Genomic DNA, 9,401 nt, shown 5'->3' on the forward strand with positions numbered 1-9,401 from the left:
TATTTCCTGCCAGCTGCGTTATGACACAACATGGCAGGTGTGTCTCTAGATGACATAAATAAAAATAAGATTCTTATGTATCCTGGAAGGAAAAAATCTCTCTCCAGGGAGATGGAATGGGGTACATGCATGCAAGTGATTACACATCTATCTTTGTTGGTATTCCCTGGTTTGGGGCTGTGTTCTAAATGATTGAGGTTGCCAGGTAATCCATTTCTACATAATGCAGTGAGCAGAAAGAGAGACAAGTGTCCAACCAGAGCTATCTTGTTAACCATCCCTCAAGCTCTATAGATAGTGTGGATTCAAGAGCTATAAAGGACATGCCAAAGGGGTAGCCATGACAGAAACGTAACCTCAAAGCCTTCTGTGATCTTCCATGTACCAGACTGAGACAGATATGTACCTGCCTCATCCCTTGGACATTTTTCTCTTTTTAGAGATTCCTACAGGACTCTTTGGATTTGGGGTGTGAATGTTACCTATCCAATGGACTTTGCTTCTGGGCTCTGTAAAAAGGACTTGTTGAATAGGTAGAATAATAGATGCTTTATGATTGCTATACATCTTAAAGCAAGAGAGTAGCTGCTGGCAAATTCTCTAGGTGCTAGAGTGTGGATAGTGCATAAAAGTTAATGCAAGTTGATACCCTCCCTATACTCCATACCTGGGATAGCTAGGTCCCACAGAGAAGGAACCCCAGGAGCTTGAAAGTTACTCATTTAGCTCTCCATTAAATATTTAAAACATCCCACATAGCTCTCAGGAGGCTTGGGGAGGCTTACAGCGGTAGATGGAAGGAGGGTATAAATTACTTTCACCTGGATGGGCTTGATGCCAAGGCATCCTAAATTTTCAGCCACACAGGGATGGAGGAGACTAAGGAAAATCCACTCCATAAATCCAGTGTGGAGTGGAGATACTAACCTACTACAAAAGGCCAACCTCTGGAGGACACTCAGGACTTGCAGATTACTGTATAATGATCTTACCTAAACTCTGGGCTTGTCAACGTGGACATTGCCCAAAAGAAGGGCGATGAAGTTGAAGTAAAACCCTGTTCTTTGCTCAGGAGTCACAGAGATGGGGCCCAGACTCTCCACTAGAAATTATACTGACAGATACTTAGAAGAGGGATTGTCAGAGCACCTCGGTGGCTGTCAGTTGAGTATCTGACTCTTGATTTCAGCTCAGGTCATGATCTTACCATTATGGGATCAAACCTCATATTGGGCTCCATACCAAGAATTGAGCCTGCTTGGGATTCTCTCTCAATCTCTGTCTTCTCTCTCTCTCTCTCTCTCTCTCAAAATAAATAAGTAAACATTTTTAAAAGAAGAAGAAGAAGAAGAAGAAGAAGAAGCAGGATTGTTAAAGCAGAATCCAGCCCCCAGGGAGGGCAGAGTTGGTCAGCAGAGCAGGGTCCTGCTAAGGTGGCTGGAGTAGCTGGAAACTAGTACAAAAGCTCAGGACTAGTGAGGACATTGTGACAGAAGACAATCCTATGGCCTGGGCCCAGCTGGAGACTGGGAGAACTGAGATTTGAGCATCTAGGCTTCCTCCCAGCAGAGAAGTCCCTGGTCTACTCAGCCACCTGGAGAATCACAGGGTCTCTGTTGGAGCTAAGTGGTCATGGCCACACCCCCAAATCTTGGGGCTGGGAGCCTGACTCAATTCTAAACCCTACAAGGGGTGAGGTGGATGATATTGATGCAGCCAGTTATTAAAGGAATTGGCTCATGAGCCACCTGTTCTGCACGCCTCCTCAAGAGTTCATCTCCATCAAATATAATGGGCCTCAGACACCTGCACACATTTCATGGCCTCTTTTCCCATCAACTTGCTTCAAGCTGCCTTACATTCCGCTCTTCCTACCCTCTGCTTTGCTGATTCATCTCCCGGTGGTACCTCATTTCATCCTGCAGACTCAGTGCCTGGTACCACTCTCCAGTTGTGATTTTGGCTTTCTCTTCATCACAAGTCACTGTCAGCCTGGCTGACATCCCAGGGGACCCTGATGATCTTACTCCTCAGCACAGAGCTCCAGGTGCAGCCACTCTGCTGGGTGTGCCCAGGCCCACGTTTGAGACCCACACAGGTGGGTGACATCCATGAGCCACCATCGAGCTACCGGAGGAGAGAGAGAGGGGATGAGGTGATAAGGAAGGGGTTGGACTTCCAAACTCTTCAGAGGCTCACAACCTATTTTAGCAAAATGCTGATGTTTCACTTTTTTGAAGGTTCCTGAAGTTATGGAATGTTGTTGGTGTTGGAGCCAGAAGGGGTCAAATAAACAGACTTTATAATAAAGTCAAGCAGGGGGAACCACAAAGGACAGTGAATTCCCACAAGAAACTAGCAACAGTAAGTCTCTGCCATCATTCCTAGGCAAGGAGAGTATGTTTCCTTGACCATGGAAACAAAAAAGGCTGCGGGGGCGCCTGGGTGGCTCAGTCGGTTAAGCATCTGACTTCCGCTCAGGTCATGATCTCATGACTCGTGAATTCGAACCCTGCATCAGGCTTTGTGCTGACAGTTCAGAGCCTGGAGCCTGCTTCAGATTCTGTGTTTCCCCTTCTGCTCCTCCCCTGCTCATGCTCTCTCTCACTCTCACTCTCAAAAGTAAATAAACATTAAAACATTTTTTAAACAAAAACAAAAAGTCTGGGAAGAGAAGGAAACCCTTAGGAGGATGTGGCCAGCCCCAGCTTACTTGATGGGGAGGATGCTGGGGGAAATGCCCTGACCTCCTTCTCCTCTCACATTTTCTGCTGGTGCTTCCCTTTAGCCAAATTCAACAGGAAGCCAGGGGAAAAGGAAGGTTTTTGGTGTCAGCCACCCAGAGCAGGGTGGAAAAGAGGGACAGGGGTCTCCTGCAAGAAGGGACTGGTGAGCCAGGGAGCTAAAAAGGGGATACTGCCACCTGTCAGCCTATACCCATGGCCCCCTAACTGAGGAGCTCCTCAACTGAGCAAACAAAGAGAGGGAAATGATCTTAGAACTGTCCAGTCTCAAAAGGTGGGTCAAAGAAGACTCATTCTTGCTTCACAAAATGCGCTATCACTGTCAGCATCAGATATAATTGTATATACTCCCAGCTGCCTGGGGGATAAGCCAGGCTCTGGCTTATCTAAATTCAAGTGTCCACTTTGAACTTGGCTCTGTGCTCTAATGGATGTCCTTGGAGTCATTGCCCTTTAAAAGAATCAAGAGCCACATGCCCTAGAGACACGTGAGGTATGTGAGTAAGGTCAGTGAGTAAGGGAATTACACTAATAACATGTATAGCCCCTCACCAGGTAACAAGCACTGTGAATGCAAGTCTTTCAAGCTGTTCTCCCTCAAAGTAGTAATTCTGAGCTGCTGTGATTGGTGGGCCACATTATTGCCTGTACAATTCTCCAGGTAGACGGTGATTTTCTATCCTCAGTAGGGGTTCTGACAGATAGGGGAGGCACATCACTGTCTCATCCTGTGCTATACGTGTTGAAAAGATGTGAAGCTGGATGTAGCCAGACCCTCATGGGATGGGCGGATGAGACTCCTCACAAGGTTTTCTTGAGTTGGTTCTTGATAGAACCTTGGACTTCTGTGACAAGATAATGAGAACCTTGGCTCTGCCCAGGGCCAGATTTTCTGCATGCTGGTACTGTGTTCCTGTGAATGAACAGAGGAAGGAACACTAACAACAGAGCCCGCATGACTGTCCGAAATGACTCAGTGTTGTTCATAATGCCCTCCTCGCTGGAAGCCAGTCTACAGACACCATATAAAAAATGTATAAAATATACCTTTCTGTTGCATTTCTGGGCCTCAGCGACTAGACTATAGGCCTTACTTCCTACCAATCACTGGGAGTCTATGTGCTCAGATTTGATTTATTTATTTTCCAACCAATTGCTCCATAACTGTATTCTACCCCCGCTCCTAGTCCGTTCAGGTTGATTTGCTTGGACCAGGGTCCTGGACTTGTGCTTCAGCCCTCCCTTAGATGCTGCTCCTTGACTGGTCCCACCCAAGCCCCAAAACCCACTTTGCCTCCCAAACCCTGGCCTCTGACTGTGGCTTGGGTCCCCACATGATCATGAAGGCACAGTCCCTACTAGTAGCAAAGACTTTTATGGAATCCAGGGCAAAGCATTACATAAACATGATTTTCTGTTATCCCACGGTAACTCTGTCAAGTGAGTAGGAGTTCTTATTCTCACTTTCAGGTGCTCAAAAAAGGTTAAAGTAACCTACCCAAGGCCATGTGGCTATTAAGCAGCAAAAGCAGAATTCAAGTTCATCTCTGTGTCGGAAGCACAGTACCATACTGCTTCTGAACTTGGAAAACTGGCAGGACCCCCAGGGAAGGGTTTGGGAAGGAGCTGCTCCAAGTGAAGACAATCCGCTTCCATCTGATAAAGACTGATTTTCTCTTTCTCCTAATTGTTGCAGCATAGAAATAATGGATAAGGGTAGTATGTCTCATTGTGGGCTGTCAGAAAATTTGTAATGGATGCCGTGTATTCATTTTTGTCCTCTGCTTGCTAGACCAAAGGAGATGAAGGAATCTGCACCATCTGGTGTTTCGGGGTCCTAGACAATCCATTTTGGCATGGAAACAAAGGTGGCCCAGAGTTAGAACAAAGCATCCTCAGATAAAATGAGCTCTCTGTGCTGTTACACACAGACACACCTCTTGACGTATTTGCTGGTTATAGTTGCACATAGAGCATTAACATTTGTCACCCCGAGGAACATGGGAACATCCACTCGACTTCCTTCCTAAGCTGCACATGTGTGCCTGCTTGCAGATTGTGGCAGAGGGTCAGTGGCTTCCTCCACTTGGCCTGTCTGCTCAGCCACGGGCTTGTCTATGTGGAGGTGGGTTGCGGAATATCCTCCCACAGGAAGGCACTGACTTAGGAATTGACCCCCTGTGTCCTGGTGCCATTGGCAACCATCCCACAGGGCCCTCCCATGGTCCCTCCGCATCCCCATAAGCTGCTCAGGGAGAAGAAGCAAAGTGCTCCTAATGTCCCTCAGGGCCTCCCAGTCATTTCTGAAAACTCTGGGGTGGCCCCAAAGTAAAAGCAGTTCTAACCATGAGAGTAGCCGAGGCCGGCAGCGTGTCTTTGAGCCTGGGAGCTGTACCGGGGGGTTATTTTTATAACCCTCAATGTTGCTTCAGGGACCAAGGCTTGAAAGTAGCTTAAGAACATAGATGAAACAAATTTGCAAGCCTCAGCTGAAATCTTGAAGCAGGTGATCTAACATCTGGAGTAACTAACTGCCAGGACAAACTAAGTGCTTTCTCATCCTTTTTAAAACCATGTTGTCAGTCTGAAAGAGGAAGAGGAAACCAACCAAGTTTTGATGACGCTTATAAGTCAGTTTCCTGCCTTCCTTCTCAGATAGTTCTGCTGACCCCTTCGGTAGCTACTTTTAGAAACTTGGCTATAAATATGAACAGCAATAATGATACTGCTTGGTATTTACATCAGAACTGACTCTCAGCAGCGATCACCACATGCTTTTTTTCTCCTCCCTGACTTGTGTTGGTATGAGTACTGGCCAGAGACCTACTCTACTATTTGGTGACTTGAATTCCCCTTCCCCATATCTAGAAGTGCACCACTTGCTCTCCAAGCACTCTCTCTTCTCCTCTCTGCACTGCCTCTTAATCCTCTGTTCCCCCTCCCTACCTGCTGCCCCACCCACCCAAGTCCAAAGTCATGGTCAGGCAGATGGAGTGTAGGACTCATGAAGGTAGGAGGTGTTAGAAGGAGGGCGCTGTGATCTGGGTAGTGAGTAAGAGAGAGTTCTTTTTTCTTTCCCTATCTGAAGTCCTGATTTTTTAAAAAAAACCTAAAAACCTAGATTTCACAGTAACCAGGTCCCAAATCTTTGTCTGTGAAATAAAAGACCTGAACGTTCTCTGAAGTGCCTGCAGCTCTGATGATGATCATCCCGTGACTCATTTTTGGAGCATCAAGATGGAAACCCATTATTTTCTTTGTCCCAAACGCTTCCCCACGACCACCAAACCTGCTATAAAATGAATACTTTGCCCCCAAAATAGTGTGTTTCTTTTTTCTATTATGAAAAGTTAACAAGAAAGACACTTCTGCCGTAATTCTACCCTGCTTTAGGCAGGAAGTCTGTGGAGATGTTTTGTCTTCACAACGATTGGGGGGATCCTACTGGCCTGTAGTGGGTGGGAGGTCAGGAATCCTTCAAATTCCACAAGGTTCAGGACAGTGCTTATGCCTGGCCTGTTAAAAGGTGCTTAACAAATATTTATTTATTGAATGAGCAGAACTATGGCTATAGTTCTCCAATGTAAGGACTCACTTCTGAGGGAAGTAACTCTCATCTCATCTGAAGACCTTCAAGTGGGTCGTGCACATATACAAGTAAGGCAATTTCCTCAAGTATGTTAATCTGGGGGGTGCCTGGGTGGCTCAGTCGGTTAAACGTCTGACTCTTGGTTTCAGCTCAGATCGTGATCTCATGGTTCGTGGGTTTGAGCCCCACACTGGGCTCTTCTCTGTCACCTCTCTCTGCCCCTCCCCTGCTCACTCTCCATCCCTCTCTCTCAAAATAAACAAATAAACATTTTTAAACTTGAAAAAGAAAAGCATGCCAATCTGGGAGCAATTCGTCATCCTTCTCTAAACTATAACCTCCTCAGGGGCAGGAACAATGATTCATATGGTGGTTATTAGGGCTGTTCACAAATATTTCTAGATTGCCTCCTTTTGGAATGGGATAGAATTCTACTTTTCCACCCCTTTTCATTGTTAGCCCTGATAAAATTACTTGCTTTGGACAATGAAATATGATTGGACGTGTGTCTTTTCTAGAGGGATGCTTGAGAGCCAGAGTGCAATCCACCATGTTTGTTTCCTCCCACTACAGAGGCCACGGATCTCACTAATAAGATGGGGTTCTGGGTAGTTGAGTGACTGGGATGAGTAGAATCCCTCCTAAGCTGTACTTGTATGTAGAATTCCAAGGTTCACCTCAGCAGGCTGATAACAGATTGTGAGCAAGGAATAATATATTGTTTTGGTAGGCCACCGAGATCTGAAGTTATCTGTTACCACAGCAGAAGTTGGCTTATTCTGAGTGCCATTGTCCAAGCTGATGTTTTTAAGGAAAACCAGTAAAAGCATGCCTCCTTCACCCAACATCCGAACAAAGTGTGAAATAAGACAAAAAGAAAAGCAGATGAAGGCCAAACTCTCAGCTCTATTATTAATTTAACCCAGCGAACACTGGACTGAAGCAATCTTCCCCACTAAGGGTGTGCTGGTGGTGAGGGACACTGGCTCAGCTAAGTCTCATAGTTTTTTTCTGAATGCATGTTTATGAGGGCTGCTGGAACAAGTACCACAGACTGTGTGGCTTCAAGAACCAAAAATTACATTCCTCACAGTTCTGGAAGCCAGAAGTGTCAATAGGCTTGGTTTCTTCTGAAGCTTCTCTCTTTGGCCCTTAGACGGCTGTCTTCTCTTACCTGTGTCTTCACATGGTCTTCCCTCTGTGTGTGTCTGTGTCCTGATCTCCTCTTCTTATAAATACACAAATCATATTGCATGAAGGCCCACTGCCAAAGACCACACTTAAACTTAATTGCCTCTATAAAGGTCCTATCTCCAAATAGTCACATTCTGAAGTACCGGGAGCTAGGACTTCGACAGATGAATTGGGGGTGGGGGGTGGGAGGTACAATTCAGTTCATAACAGTAGGATTTGCAACTGGCAGTGCGACTCCAAAGAACCAAAATGGTGGATGTGAGACAAATATGTCCCATTATAGTCTTTGGAAATGGCACCCCTTGCAAATTGACCGATGGCCTGGCCTCCAGCCTCTCCAAGCAGGAGAGGGTGAAGGGTTGAAGAAACAGCAACCATTTCACACCAGCTATACTCTCTCCCTGTGGAGGAGACACTGAGAACAAGAGAAAATATCCCCCTCCTAACACTCCATTTCTGGTTCAGCCCTGTATCCTCACCACCCAACACAGGTCCTGGTTCATGGAAGATACTCACAAGACAAAACAGTTTCTTTTGTGATATTTCTTAAGGTTTGTTTTTTTCTTTTTTTTGGTTGCACCACTGTTGTCTCATGTTGCTCTTTAGCACACGTATCTATTTTATTTCTATTCCACCCCAACTGCTAAGAGAAAGAATTTCCTGGGTCCCTGACTACACTGCATGGGACCAGGCACATAGCAGCTGCCTGCTGAGCTGGTGGAAAATCAAGGTCTTGGTTTATTTTTGACTTCTGAGTTCCTGTCACTACACCCAAGTCTGAGAAAAAAGAATATGGGATGGGAGAGCCTGGCTGGGCAAATGACAGGGCTGACCACTATCTCCCCAGTAGAAACCAAGCCACTGTGCTAACAGCCATTGGTCCCTGCAATCCTAACAGGCATGGAGAGGCTCTCGCCAGTCTCATTGCCTCTGGGAAGGAGAATGAACGTGAGGGAGCCGAGCCAGTGTGTGCGGCTCTGCCGCTGAGAAGCCAAAGTGGCCTCTGAAAGATTAATGGGGCACTTGGTTCTCAGCTTCTTAACAAGGGAGGAGGGAATCAGCTTTCTGAAAAATAGCAGCAGCTTTGGGCAGGGATCCCAGAGGAGGGGGTTGAGGGCCGCGGGATGGCTCCCTGGTCCTTTTCATCTCCCTAATCCTTGCTTTCTTTTTTCCCATAGTCTCTCACCAGCCCACTTCTCTTGCTTCCTCTTCCCATTTCTTCTTTAGTGTGTTGGCCTCTCCAAATGATTTCTGCCTTGCCTTTCAGATGGCCTGTCACCCAAGCTTCTTCCTGTTCTCATTCATCAGAAGCAGGAGCGCTGTGGATGGTGGAAAGACACAGACTTTGGAATGCAGCCTGGGCTTTCAGCTCACCTCTGCATCTTTCTAACATGTGTGCAATGGACATGGATTGTGTCTGTCTCCTTCTTTTGTGAATGGAACTCATATATTTCATCGTGGAAATGTCCTTCCCTGCTGAAGGTGATTCTGGTTGAGATGTCAATCAAGTGGCACCACCCACAACACCACAGTGGAAGGCATGTGATCAGAGCATGCAATCTCACTTGACTCAGTGAATGAGCCAAGGTGGCCAAGCAGAGCCAAGCAAAATGCTTCTGGAGGTCAGTATGGGCTACAAGCTGGAAGGACCATGGAAGCCTTTGGCTTCTGGGAGCCATCTTCCCTCCCCATGGAGGAGAGGCTTTCTGAGCATGAAGCCACACAGAACGAATCAGAGTCACAGACAGGGCATGGATAGAACCCCAGATCCAGGAAAAATGTCAGATCAACCCCTGCACCCGCATGTGTATTTTTTCATCACATAAGCCACGATGGTTTCGGTGGGGTTTTTTTTTTAAACCCTGGAACTAGTT

At 46.5% G+C, this 9,401-nt stretch overlaps 1 long non-coding RNA gene across 1 annotated transcript; it reads left to right on the forward strand.

The window, feature by feature from the left end:
* The first annotated feature begins 2,109 nt into the window (after positions 1–2,109).
* On the forward strand, positions 2,110–8,976 carry LOC120230749. Its single transcript, XR_005528150.1, has 3 exons — positions 2,110–2,155; positions 2,241–2,364; positions 8,795–8,976. It is a non-coding gene; the product is annotated as an uncharacterized LOC120230749 (long non-coding RNA).
* The last annotated feature ends 425 nt before the right edge of the window (positions 8,977–9,401 follow it).

The sequence above is a fragment of the Hyaena hyaena genome, unplaced genomic scaffold (assembly GCF_003009895.1).
Source record: "Hyaena hyaena isolate Hyena2069 unplaced genomic scaffold, ASM300989v1 scaffold_46, whole genome shotgun sequence".
NCBI classification, from domain to species: domain Eukaryota; kingdom Metazoa; phylum Chordata; class Mammalia; order Carnivora; family Hyaenidae; genus Hyaena; species Hyaena hyaena.